General features: G+C 39.6%; 1 protein-coding gene across 4 annotated transcripts in view; it reads right to left on the reverse strand.

The window, feature by feature from the left end:
* PRUNE2 (prune homolog 2 with BCH domain) overlaps positions 1-14,834 on the reverse strand; it is a 260,015-nt gene that overhangs the window by 186,869 nt on the left and 58,312 nt on the right. The window lies entirely within an intron of this gene.

Genomic DNA, 14,834 nt, shown 5'->3' on the forward strand with positions numbered 1-14,834 from the left:
CCCTCCACCTACCATGCAGAGAATGAATTAGAGCATATCAGGAGAATTAGAAAGCCGTTTTATTTTTTAAAAGGCCTAATTTATTTGACACAGAGAGAGGGGGGGATAGAGAACAAGTAGGGAAGGGGGAAAGGCAGAGGGAGAAGCAGACTCCCTGCTGAACAGGGATCCCAAAGTGGGACTCATTCCTAGGACCCTTGGATCATGACTTGAGCCAAAGGCAGATGCTTAACTCTGAGCCAGCCAGGTACCCTAGAAAGTGGTTTTAGATGAGAATTAAGGAAAGAGCAGTCAGCATGAGGAGAAGTAAACAGATTAGAGACAAATTATCATCTAAAGGCAGAGAGTAGCCAACTGGATTCTGAGTACACCCTTCAGCCTGACAATTACTGACATAGAATCCAAAACATAAAGATGTTTTTTTCAGTCTTTGTAAGGCAATGGTGAATCTGAATTTCAAAAAAGACCCTCATCTGCTTCTGGCTCTGAAAAACTACCTGTACCAAGACAAAGGAGAAAAGCTAGATTAAAAAAAAACAACAACAACAAGGGGCGCCTGGGTGGCTCAGTGGATTAAAGCCTCTGCCTTTGGCTCACGTCATGATCCCAGGGTCCTGTGATGGAGCCCCACATCAGGCTCCCTGCTCAAGCGGAGAGCCTGCTTCCCCTTCTCTCTGCCTGCCTCTCCGCCTACTTGTGATCTCTGTCTGTTAAATAAATAAATAAAATCTTTAAAAAATAATAATAAAATAAAAATTAAAAAAAAAAAACAATCTGGGGTGCCTGGGTGGCTCAGTGAGTTAAGCCTCTGCCTTCAGCTCAGGTCATGATCTCAGGGTCCTGGGATAGAGCCCTGCATCAGGCTCCCTGATTAGCGGGGAGCCTGCTTTTCCCCCCGTCCCCCATCACCTGCTTCTCTGCCTACTTGTGATCTCTCTCTCTCTCTGTCAAATAAATAAATAAATAAAATCTTAAAAAAAAAAAATCTGTGATGGTGTCAGACAGTTATCCAGGTGACTATCTTAAAAGTTAAGATCCTAGAGAGAAGGTAAGTGCAAAAAGGTGAAGCCCACATTCAGTGTGGTTTTTCCTCTCTAGGTATTTGCTAATTCCTGAGTTGTAGCCAATGAGATAAGAAGGTTCACAGATCTAATAATCATTTCACAGGAATAGTGAGGCAAAAATTGAAGTTTAGGGATCTCTACAGAAAAGGAGTCTTGGTTAAACAAACCAGGTTTTGAGAGGAGGCCCCTGGAAAGTTATATCTTGGGACAAAGGTTGGAGAACAATGGTCTCCAGGTAAATCTGGCCTACTGCCAGATGTTGTAAATAAAGTTGTTGTTTTTTTTTTTTAAGATTTTGTTTACTTATTTCACAGTCAGATATCACAAGTCAGACAGAGATCACAAGTAGGGAGAGAGGCAGGCAGACAGAGAGAGAGGGGGAAGCAGGCTGCCCACTAAGCAGAGAGCCCGATGTGGGGCTCATTCCCATGACCCTGGGATCAAGAGCTCAGCCAAAGGCAGAGGCTTTAACCCACTGAGCCACCCAGGCGCCCCAATAAAGTTTTATTGAAATACAAACAAACTTACTAATACTGTTTATGGAGATTTTTGTGTCATCTGATAGGGTGAGTAGTTGCAACAGAGACCTATAGGCCTGCAAAGGAAATAGTAAAATAGTAAATCAAAGTAAATAGGCCTGCAATAGTAAAATATTTACAATCTGGTAGTACACAGATAAAGTTTGCTGACCTCTGCCATAGCAGAAGGATGAAGCAAACAGAGATTCGTCTTCAGATGACTGAAATCCTGATTCAGATGAGCTCAAACACAGAATAGATTAAGTTTATCTGATCCTCTTCTAACTGCCTTGAGGTGCAAAAGTAAAACCTCTCTAGAGCAAAAGAATCTCATCAACCACAGACTCATCATCCCTACACTTTTCATGTATGGTATTCATCGATCGATAAAAAGTTACCAGGCATTAAAAAAATATGATCAACTGACTGGAAACTCTGGGGGGTGGGGGAACTCATGAGAAAAAGAATGGAAATGGAAGTAGAGGGGACCAAAAAAAGTAGCTGGAGAATTATGGTAGAGAGTTAGGATCTAGAAATAAAATATTCAAAAGAAATTTTTAAACCATAAATTTAATAATTGAATTTAAGACTCATTTACACACACTTAAAACGTGCTTAACGGTGCACCTGGGTGACTCAGTCATTAAATGTCTCCCAGGGTCCTGGGATCAAGCCCCACATCAGGCTCCCCACTCAGCCAGAAGCCTGCTTCTACCTCTCCCACTCCCCCTGCTCACATTCCTTCTCTCTCTGTCAAATAAATAAATAAAATCTTTAAAAATAAATAAATAAAAATAAAACACGTTGAACAACAGATCAGATGACGAGAGGATCAGTAAATTGGAAAATATGTCAGAAGAAAATATCCAGACTGAACTATCCATACTGACGTATGAAGAGAAAAAGGGGAGGAAAAATATAGAGATGAGTATAAGGGACCCTGGAGACATGGAGAAAAGGTCTAACATACATACAATGGGAGTTTCCCTTGGAAACGAAAGAAAATGGGACTGAAATTATATTTGAAAAGGCAATGGCCAATCACCTTTCAAAATTAATGAAAGTTATCACTCTACCATTCAGGTTAAACTATGAACCCAAATCAGGATAAATGCAAAGAAAAAGACCTCTAGGCACATGACGCTAAAACTGCCAAAAATTACAGAAAATGAAAATTTTAAATCGGTCAGAGAAAAAGGAACATGACTGTCAAAGGAACAACAATGAAACCAAGAGCCAACCTCATCAAAAATGATGACAGTCAGAAGACAATGGAATTATCTTCAAAGCATGGATATAAAGTGCGTGCTGATCTAAAATTGTATTCTGAGTGAACACATAAACAAGGAAGGCAAAATGAAGACATTTCCACAGAAATAAACTGAAATTGTTTGTCAAGAGAAAACCCACACTAAAAGCAATAGTAAAAGCAGAAGAAAATTACTATAGATGGAAGGAAAGAAATGCAGAAAGGAAAGAAAAATGCTGGAGAATGCGAATGTGTGGATAAGAATAAATCAATATTCACTGTATAAAACAATCACAGTACCTTTTTTAAAAAGGTATTTTATTTATTTATTTTAAGGGGGCGGGGCAGAGACAGAGGGAGAGAGAATCTCAAGCAGACTCCACACTGAGCACAGAGCCTGATATGGGCCTTGATCTCACGACCCTAAGATCATGACCTCGTTGGAGTCTTAACCCACTGAGCCACGCAAGTGCCCCAACAATGGCAATATCTTACGTTTCTTATGGAGTGTGATTAAAATACATTCCAATGGTAACAAATTGCAGAAGGGACCAGGTAGAGCCAAAGTGTTCCAAGTTTCTTGGTTTGTCATGGAAGTGATTAAAGTATCAACTTATGTGAGATTTTGATTGTATGTTAAATCTGTGTTGTACCTATAAAACAATTTTTAAAAATAATTCAGAACTCACAAGCTAATGAGGGGAAATGTAGTAGCAAAAATACTTTTGCATAATACTAATAAAGAAATGAGGAAATGGGGAAAATGTGAGACAAATTGAAAACCAGCAAAACAATAAATCAAAACCCAAATATAAGAGCAATTACATCCAATGTGGAGACAATCCGTGCTCAGGGGGTATAGTCTCAGTGTTGCAAAACAAAGAACTTCTAGAGATTGAACACACAACTATATGAAGATACCTAACATTATGAAACTGTACACTTAAAAATGGTCAAGATGGTAAATTTAATGTTACATATTTTTGCCAATGTAAAGAAGACAGAGTACTTTAAAAGAGAAAAATTAACAAAGTGCATTTTAAAAGCATAATAGCTTTTAAATATACGGAATATAATAGCAATATACTGTTTGTAAGGACACACCTTAGAAACAAGGAGGGTGAAAGGTTGAAAGTAAAAAGTAGAAATGGGCATAACATTAGTCTAAGATACTAGTATCAGATGAAGTAGACTATAAGGCAAAAGGAATTACTTGACATTAAGACAATTTTTTTTTTTTTTTTTACTATTAAAGGGTCAACCCTCAGGAAGATAGTCAATCCCAAATTTACACGTGCTAAATACCACAGCTTCATCTGCAAAGCAAAAACTGAGGAAACTGGATAAAGAAAGAGATAAAGGCACAGTCACTGTGGGAGATTTTAGGACATCCTTCTCAGCAATTCTAAGAATGAGTAGGAGGAAAATCTGTAAAGAGGTAGAATATTTCGGGGGTGCTCGCTCGCACAGTCAGTTAAGCATCCAACTAGGTTTTGGTGGGGCACCTGGGTGGCTCAGTGGGTTAAGCCTCTGCCTTCGGCTCAGGTCATGATCCCAGGGTCCTGGGATCGAGTGGGGAGCCTGCTTCCCCCTCTCTGTCTGCCTGCCTCTCTGCCTACTGTGATCTCTGTCTCTGTCAACTAGGTTCTGGCTTAGGTCCAATCGATCCCGCCATGGCTCCATGCTCAGTGCAGAGCTGACTTGAGTTTCTCTCTCTCTGCCCTGCACTCCCCCAACTCTCTCTGCAATATAAATAAATAAATCTTTAAATAAAGATATGGAATATTTGAGCAATGTGAGTCAGAAACTTGACCTAACTGGCGCATATTGAACACTGTCATCAACAATGGCAGACCTACACTTTCCTGTCTAGCACAAATAAGACATTAAACCCAACTGATTAACTGTGGAAGCATAAATCAAGTCTTTTTTTTTTTTTTTTTAACACATCTCTGTATTTATATATTAGATACAGGTGGGGGGAGGGGCATCAGGCTCTCCTTGTGCCCTCAGCTCCACTTCCGTTCACCCACACACAGAGGCAGCCGGGGTGTTAGAGGTGGCAGCTTTTGGGGAGAATCAAGTTTTAGCAAATTTCAAAAGATTGCAGTCACAGAGTTATATTCTATGGCCACCATGATCATAGTCTGGAACTCAGTAATAGAACAAAACCAGAAAATTCCCAAATATTTGAAAATTAAACAAGGTACTTCTAACTCATGGTAAAAGAAGAAATCACAACATAATCAGAATATGTTTTAATTGAATGATAATGAAAATATCACATTTAAGCTTGTGGAGCACAACTGGAGCTAAGATCTGGGAAAAGAAATCTTTAAAAGCATCATGTGTTTAAAAAAACAGCAAATTCAATTAAAAAATGTAGAAGGAAGGATATACTATAAAAATATGAATATACAACAAATTTATATATAATATATGTTATATATTATATAATTATGGGATATATAATTATAGAATATAAATAATATAATATATATTATACATGCCTTAATTTATATAAAAATATAAATAGTTCTTTTGAAAACTACTTAAGAAAAAAAGAGAAGAGTGAGAGAAGGCATAATTTACCAAAATGAGGAATGAAATGGTGACATACTACAGATTGTAGTGATACTAAGAGATAAGAACAAACTGTAATAGAATATGAAATTCTTTTGAAAATACTTCTGAATAATACTTCTAAGAAAAACTCAACTTGCCAAAACTGGCAGGAAAGAAATTTAAAATCTGGGTGGTTTTGTATCTGCCTAAAAATGAATCCATTAGGGGCACCAGGCTGGCTCAGTCAGGAGAGCGTGTGACTCTTGATCTTAGGGTTGTGAGTTTGAGGCCCATGTTGGGGGTTGAATTTACTTCATAAAAAAAGGAATTTAAAAAATGAATCCATTAAGTTTAATATCCATAGTTTCAACCTTTTAAGAGATATACTAATTTTCACACAAATTCTTCCCAAGAATAGAGAGAACACATCCCAACTTATTTTCTGAACCTAGCATAATCTTGAAACCAATACCCATTGGTATTGGGACATTGCAAGAAAAAAAGAATTAAAGTCAAGTCTCTTTCATAAACATAGCAAAAACCCCTTTTAAAACTGGTCCCGAATCAAGTTAGCGATATATGATATGTTACTATATAGTCACCAAGTAGGGATTTCCTAGGAATTAAAAGACAGATTAACATTCAAAAATCAATCAATATAATTCACCATATTAATAGAGGAAGCAAGCCATATGATCACCTCTAGAGATGTCAAGTAATAAAACTACTTCATAAAATCCAAGATTGAAATCTCAGCCAAGTGGAAATAGAACACAACTTCCTTAATTTGATGAAGGGCATTTACGAAAACCAAATAAAAAAAGCAAACCTGGTATTGAACTATGAAGTACTGAAAGCCTTCCATCTCCAATCAGGACTGACACAGAGACACCTGCTATTACTACTTCTATCGCACACTGCACTGTCCTGGCCAGAGCAACTAGGCAAGCAGAAGAAGTAAAAGATATAAGGAAAGGAAAAGAAGATATAAAAACCGTCTTTTCTCCTAGACAATATGTTTGTATATATAAAAACTCAAAAGAACCTATAAATGAGAGGCGCCCGGGTAGCTCAGTCCATTAAGCCTCTGCCTTCAGCTCGGGTCATGATCTCAGGGTCCTGGGATCAAGCCCCGAGCCAGGCTCTCTACTCGGTGGGGAGCCTGCTTCTCCCTCTCCCTCTGTGCTTTCTCTTTCTCTCTCTTGCTCTCAGATAAATAAAATCTTCTTTTAAAAAAAGAACTTATACATGAGCTTAACATAGTAAGTAAATTTAGCAAGGGCGCTCGATAGAAGTTTAATAATACAAAATCTGTATTTCTATAAACAATTACAATTAGGGAATTGAATTTAATAAATTTTTAAAAACCTGTAATAGCATCAGAATATAAGATCTTTAGGAATACATTTCACTAAAATGTGCCTGGCTTACAGTCAAACCAAGAATCCAGTTTCTTGGATTGGGGGATCTTAATTTTAAAATACATAAAATGGAAAAGCATTACTCAGGAATTAATCTAACATACACTGCATTAAACAGAGTCTTACAGAATAATTCAGTGAAAGAGACTTCCGACACTGATATATGATTGTGACTTGACAATTCGAAAGAAGCTGATGTACTGATATAAGTGGGAAAAAATAACTCAGAAAGAGGCTCACCACACTCCCAGTTGTTTTTACTGCAAAAGAATGGCTTATGGCCCAACTTTATTCAATGGATTCATCTGAAGCAAATTTTTCTACTTCACATTAAAGACCCATTTAGCTATATATCAGGATATACAGCAGCCAAAAGCACCTCTTGGCAAAATCAAACTCATTTTCGGAGTCAGAGTTGATTTCACTTCCAGCAAATTCTGCAGAACTACGAAAATATTTAAATCCATACACATGTACCCAACAGTGTCCTAGCTAATCATGGGCCAGGGGGGATTAACAAGAAGCAACAAAGAAAGCAATTATAATACTACTGTAACAAACATTTCATTCCATTAGAAAAAAAATCAACCACAATGTTCTTTGCTCGAAAGAATGGCAAAGTGAAGGACCTCTTGCCAAAAGCAATTGCAGTACATTAATATTAAACATGATCTAATGAAGTCAGAAGTTGTTTAGGGAAAACATTCACCACAGTAAAGGCATACTCTGCATGATAAATTCTTAGCAGAAAAGAAGGGATTTAAACCCCTTTCCTTGTTTCACTTGGGATTGATTTTTTTTTCCATAGTGAGACAAAAATAAATAAATTAAAGAGAGAATAATGGGCGGAGAAGGAAGGAGAAAAAAAGATCGAAATTACAACAGCTCACATTTTTGCCTGAAAAGGGATAAAAAGGAAGCATATTACTCAAGTGCTTAATACTCTCGTAAATTTAAAATGTCTGAATTTAAGAATAAGGCTTATCTTGGCATGGCATAAGAGCTCTGAGGTTGAGAAATTGTTCTGGTTTTATAGCTACCCCCAAATTAAATAAGTAAATAATAAGTAATCTCTTTCCTCTACCCACAGCACAGATCTTCCCTCTTCCTCAGCAAAACAGGATGGATGAAATTCCCTTTGGGCTTTGTAACCATTTCAGGAGACAGATGATTCACTGGGAGAGGATGATTCCCTCTTTGGGCAGGAGAGGGGAAAAAAAAAAAAAAAAATCTGGCATCGCTCCTTTCCCATTTGACCTCCTTAAAAGGATCTTTTCTGAAGCTGTTAATCCGGGCTACTAAAATAGCAAGCAAGTATTCTTTATTAAAGTTCAAATGGAACTGCCAACAGAAAGGAGAGAACGTGTTTCTTAAAAACCTAGGGCAGAGGTTTTCCGCATGATGGACAATTGCTGTTACTTGTTTCACTCTTCATTTTGTGGCTCTGTAAAGGCTTTATACAAATAAACGTGACAGGTCTTTCGGGGGGGAAGTGTGGTCTTAATGGAAACCCGACTGGTAATCAGTGGCTGCAATTTCCTCCTTGCCAGCTGGTTCACACACACACACACACACACACACACACACAGGCATGTACACACAAACACAAATCCCTAATGTGATGATTCAGCAATTTCATGGACCTTAAATTTGGCAATAGTCCTCTAGTGCACGCCTCGGGGGAAATTAAAGAACACAGGTTGAGGATTCTGGCGGGTTCATAATCGTGTGCTTTTGGCAAAAACTCAGGGCAAAGCCAGACACCAACTTTAGACGACTCGAACGGTCTACAGCGACTTTTTAAATACATGCAGTTTGCAGCTTGTCTGAAAATGCTAACAAAAGGATCGCAGAGCAGAGAGTAGGAAGGGGGAAAAAAAAAAAGAAAGAAGAGCAGGAAGGGACAAAAAGGAAAGGCAGAAGAGAAGAAAGAAAATAAAGAAAAGAGAAACCACGACAGCAGAAAATAGACATGGGGGAGGGGAGAGGAATAAAAAGACATTTCCAAAAATCGGGTCATTTATCATCCCCTCTGAACGAACACATTCTCTTCTTAGACGAATAATTAGAAAGTAATCGATGGAATTAAGTCTGTGTCTTTCCAGATGAACGTGATGCTAATGATCTGAATCTTGAAATTTCCAAGCTTGAAGTATGTCTTATTGAAAGACCACAGCAAGACCTAGGTTTTGTAAGATGTATTAATTGAAGGAAATGCAAATTATGTGGACTTCATTAAATCCCCTGCTCAGTCTGAACACGCACTGGCCATGAGTGAGTCACCTGTTGACATTTACCCGTAGCTGTTGTGCCGTGGCCTGGAGGATACAAGGACAAGGGAGATTATTAGAGGAACACAGCGGGTTATTTCTACCCTGGCAACAGAATGCCTACTTCTGATTGGTATATAAATGATCTTCTAACAACATCCGTAACACCCAGGTTCTACCTCAGTATTTGAATGTGATCTTCTCCCACAAGGCAAACACTGGGATAGATATTTACAGCTTTCAGGAAAAGACTACAAAAGATTCTTACAGGATTGAATTTGAGGATTTATTTCCCGTATTGAGAGAAAAATAGGAACGCATTGAGAAAAGAGATTCAAAGCAGAAAATCAGGTTACTAGACTAACCGTGACATTGATTAAAACAACACGCCTGTACTGATTGACTGGGGAGTGGGAAGTTCTGGCATACAGCTCAGTTCCTGTATCAACTGCTAGTGCATAGGTTGGAGGTTGTCTATGACATGGTCAGGGGTATTTTCCAGAAGATGGATGCAAGGGAAAAATACTTGAGACTTAGATATTTTTTTCAATAAGGAACCGGTCTATGTATTTGCTTTAGTAACGGTATAGATACTACAATTAATTTGCCTTCTATTTTTTTCAGTGGCTCTAGGAGGCACATATGCCATGTTTTGGATTGAATACTATTTTTACTCCATTGATATTTTTATTCTATCTTGATCTTATTCCTTTCTTGACACATTTTTGTTTTTCCTGACTGACTTTTTTATTCCTGTTTTACTATATCCGCACACATTTTTGTAAACCACTTCAAATACTCAATGCGAGAAGAAAGGACACGAATAAGAAGTAGATACATGATAGATGACTGACTTATGCAAATAGACACTACATTTATTCATTTATTTAAAGCTTTTATTTATTTCTTTAGAGAGGGTGCATGTGTGCATGGAGGGGAGGGGCAGAGAAAGAGAGACAGAGAGAGAAAGAATCTCGAGCAGACTCCACACCAAGCACAGAGCCCATCGTGGGGTTCGAGCGTACGATCTCAAGATCATGACCCCAGAAATGAAGAGTCAGACACTCAACCAACTGAGCCACCCAAGTCCCCCAATACTATATTTAACATAAGTGCAGACTTCTAATAACAAGGAGAGTTATTCCATTTATATAATGATTCCATTTATGTAATATGCAAAACACGCAAAACCAATCCGTGGATTTATAGAGTACATTCGGGGGTAGTAAAACTATAAAGGAAAGAAGGAAGTGTGTGCCATAAAAATCAGACTGGCGACCTTCAGTTAAGGAGAAACTGGGTAGTGATGAGACGGGGCACAAAGAGATCTTCTCGTTCTATTTCTTTACCTGGGTAATTGTTAAAAAGATGTTCCTTCTGCGATAATTCACTGAACTTTATATTTCTGTTTTGTCTTCTTTTCTATATGTGTATTATACTTCCTGAAAGGGTTAATATTATATATACCGGGGCACCTGGGTGACTTAGTCATTTAAGCATCTGCCTTCAACTCAGGTCATGATATCAGGGTTCTGGGATCGAGCCCTGCCTTGATCTCCCTGTTCAGTGGGGAGTTTGCTTCTCTCTCTCCCACTCCTCTTTCCCCTGCTCATGTTCTCTCTCGTTCAAGCTCTTTCTCTCTCTCTCAAATAAATAAAATCTTTTTAAAAATTATATATACAATTATATACATCTATATATATATATAGAGAGAGAGAGGGAGACAACCAAAATATGAAAATAAAAACAAAGGCTTGCAAAATAACAGAACAAGTTCTACTAGAATTTCTTTTTTAAATTTTTATTTATCTGACAGAGAGAGAGATCACAAGGAGGCAGAGAGGCAGGCAGAGAGAGAGGGGGAAGCAGGCTCCCCGCTGAGCAGACAGCCCGATGTGGGGCTCGATCCCAGGACCCTGAGACCATGACCTGAGCCGAAGGCAGAGGCTTTAGCCCACTGAGTCACCCAGGCGCCCCTCTGCTAGGATTTCTAAAAGCTAAAAAAAAATAAAAAATAAAAATAAGAAGAGGGTTTATTATTGCAAAGGCCAATGTCTCAATTCTGGACATTAAGAAGGTTGGAGGGATAAGCAGGAATGAAATGGATATTATCATTCTACAGAGCTAACTAAATCATAGTCATAAAAATAGAAAGTATATACACAATTGTGCATAATCCATCTTATGACTGTATTTACTGAGGGTCTATGTGGCAGGCAGTGTTCCGGGAGCCGGAGACACATCAGGGGAGCAGTGAACAAAATACAGAAGGTCTGCTTTCTCATGAAGCTTGCGTTCTGGAGTGAAGAAGCAAAAGGGAGGAAGAAAGTCGTGATAGACAGAAAGAGAAGTAGATAGAGCATTCTAGAAGGAAGGGACAGCTTATGTAGGTCCTCAGGAGTGGAAAGAGTTTGGTATATTTGAAAGACTGAAGGGTGCCGGTCCCTGGAATCCTCAAAGGGAAAGGACAGGGCAGGGGTGGGGTGGGGGTGGGGGGTCCATGACGTCAGGGCAGGCAGGGGAGCGGCCATATTGTAGATGGGGGCTTGGGGATGGTGCTTGGATTTTGGTGTGATGGATTTTAAGCAGGAGATGAACACAACTGGTTTACACTTTCAAAAAGGCCATTTCTGACGACTTCATGAACAACAGCTTTTACGGAGGGAAGAGGCAACACTCTGGCGGCCATTGCCTTTGTGGGAGAGAGAGGTTGGCAGCTTCAGCGGCATCGCTGCTGGTGATCATGGGAGAGTGGACGGATTCAGATTCGGCTGTAGATGGAGAGTCAGCAGGACGGGCTGATGGATCAATGTGGGAGGGAAGGAAATAGAATCACCTGCTCAGGTGGTAGCTGGTGTCAAGGGTGGCGGTTGGCAGTGCTGACCTGGGAAAGCTGAGATAAAGCAGAGTTGGAGGTAGAGGGAACCACAGGGGTCCATTCCAGCCCCAGGGACGTGGGTGTTAGTTGGACACGCACGGGAAGAGGTCGCATGGGCACTGCCGATGGACCTGGAATATGCTACGGAGAGGTCTAAAATCTCAGAATGAGATGTGGTCACTTAAGCGCAGGGTCCAGACAAGGGACAGACTCAACTACAGAGAACACACTGATGGTTATTAGAAGGGAGGGGCTGGGGACTAAGAAGTACACCTGTCGGGAGGAGCCATCGGGTGATGCATGAAGTGTGCAATCACTCTATTGTACTCCGAAACTAATATCACACTCTATGTGAACTAACCGGAATTTAAATAAAAAGCTTAAAAAAAAGAATATTGTATAGAAAAAAAGATGTCCCAGGATGAGGTTCAACAGCGCTGCAATACTTAGGCGGTGAACAGAGAAGAAGGAGCTAATCAAGTAAGACTAAGGAAAAGCAGGCCCAAACTCTCGCACATTAAGGAACATTCTGAAAATTAACCCTTTGTTCCCCCAGCCTAATGGGCTAAGAGGCATCTCCTGAGGGTCCTCTCCAGTGACTGAGGGGATCAATGGCCCACTGGAAATCCGTCTACAGCACCCCAGTGTGCCAGTGCCTGCTGTGTTCTAGGATATGACCACGGGAATGAAAGGCCAAGAATAATCAAATTCAGTACTTTGTTCACAGTAAATTCAGGTTTTTTGAGCACGAAGTTCATAATAATATGTCCCCCAAAGACGCCTAATTGGGATATTTTCAAAGACCCTTCTTTTAAGCCTCAGCCATCAATACTCAGTCTCACAACATCTGCAAACAGACATTTTTTCAAAATTCTTTATGGCAAAGGTGTGCATAGAAATTTTACTTTCCTTCAAGACCTAGAAAAATGCATACGTACACTCTAGAAATAGGTGTCAAATTAATGATTATGTCGAGCACCCCAAAATATAAAATAACATAGCTGTTTATAGAGAAAACTCTTTGGACAGAGAACTATCCATGTTATGAAAATAAAGAATGTTAAAACTATGTTCAGGCACATCAAAAACTCCCACCTGGTTCGGTGTTAACACATGATTGGGAAAACTATGAAATCTAATGTTGAGTTTAGTGAATATTACAAAATTCAGTTTGACAATTTTCTGATACTTACTAAAGATTTAGGAACTTACTTACTTCTTTCTTTCTTATAATTATTTTTTCAGATTTTATTTATTTATCTGAGAGAGAGAGAGCGAGCGCACACGATGGGGAAGGGGCAGAGGCAGAGGAAAAGGGAGAAGCAGGCTCCTTGCTGGGCAGGGAAACCAAAGCGGGGCTCGATCCCAGGACCCTGAGATCATGACCTGAGCCGATGGTAGACGCTTAACCAACTGAGCCACCGAGGTGCCCCGATTTAGGATCTTTCACTTCTTACTCTGAACAACTGAGCTTCCTCTTTAATATCAAACTTCTTGGGACACCTGTAGTAAGCCACCTTCCAGGCTTAGCAGCTCGACTCTCTCATGACAGTCTGTCTGTCTGCAGTCTTTACACAGAGAGGCACTTTATCCTCTTATATCCCAATGTCCAGGCAGCAACGGAGTGACCTCCCTACTCTGCCAGCTTCCCATAGGATGCCATTTCAAGCCCAACCTTAAGAAAAACCTCCAATGATAAGAAAAACCAAGACCCCTTACCCTACCTCTGACTCCTGGTAGCTTTGCTAACTAAAACCAACATCACTCATAAAAGGGCCTGCATCCCTATGAATCCCCCAAATCTGAATGTCATCATTATTGTCATCATTGACAGCAAAATCATACCTTTGTACCAGCATATCACAGTTCGATCTCATTTAACTATTTACAGAAAAGCACAATGACAAGCAATTTGTGGACCTTCTTTCCTGTTAAATAATACATGTATTTTTTAAACAATAAATCAAGCTTCTTACTGTGCAAAAAATTGAAACAAAATGCTCTTCAGCATTTGCCTGCACTGCACATTTGCATTGTCAAACAACTTCCCTCTTGGCTGGGATCCCTAATTACCTTTATTTCCCTTCTGCTCTGTCACAGAGATAAATGACCATATTTATTTGATTTAGTTGAGGGCACAGTGTCCCACAGAGCATTTTTACAGATGTCCGTTGCCAGAAAAAATTTAGAACAGGTTTACTGGGGCCACTGGTTCTAAAATATTCACAGGAACCACATAACTTTTGGATATTTTCCTCTCCACATTGTGGAAGAGACAGGAAGCGAAGGAAAGTGTCCTCAAAGGAGTGGTGTCAACATACTCTTGGTCATCTCCTTTCCTTTTTAAAAATTCTTTCAGTCTGTTAATCCCCGTTTTTCACTTTTTTGTGTTAGATACTTCTGAGAAAAACCCATGTCTACCATGTTCAAGATGGATTATTGAAAGAAAGAGCGAGCTTTATACAACAACCAAAGCTGTTCTACGTTGAGACAACACTGAATTTTTGTGGTAATTTTGTGTCACCAAAGTCAACTAGCAATTTCCAGGTTAGAAAGCCCTTTTGGAAGTGGTTTGGGCTACATGGACGGAGATGAAAAATAGTCAAACGGGAATTGATGATAATGTGCTGGGAACACAGGGCTGAGTTAGGATGGGAAATGTTACAAGACGGCAGCCAATGAGGTGACAAGGTGACTATAAAAGACCCAACACAAAATCACCAACATGAAAGGTGTTTATTTTGCCATCCTAGGAGTATTCCACAAACCAAGCATATATTTCAACGTGAGGACATGGATTCTGGCCCCGAGTCACCGGGTTGTGGGGTAAGAATCACCTCCGGAAGATGCTGGCCGGCCGGAAGAGCTC

The sequence above is a fragment of the Martes martes genome (genome assembly GCF_963455335.1).
Source record: "Martes martes genome assembly, chromosome: 12".
Classification (NCBI taxonomy): Eukaryota; Metazoa; Chordata; class Mammalia; order Carnivora; family Mustelidae; genus Martes; species Martes martes.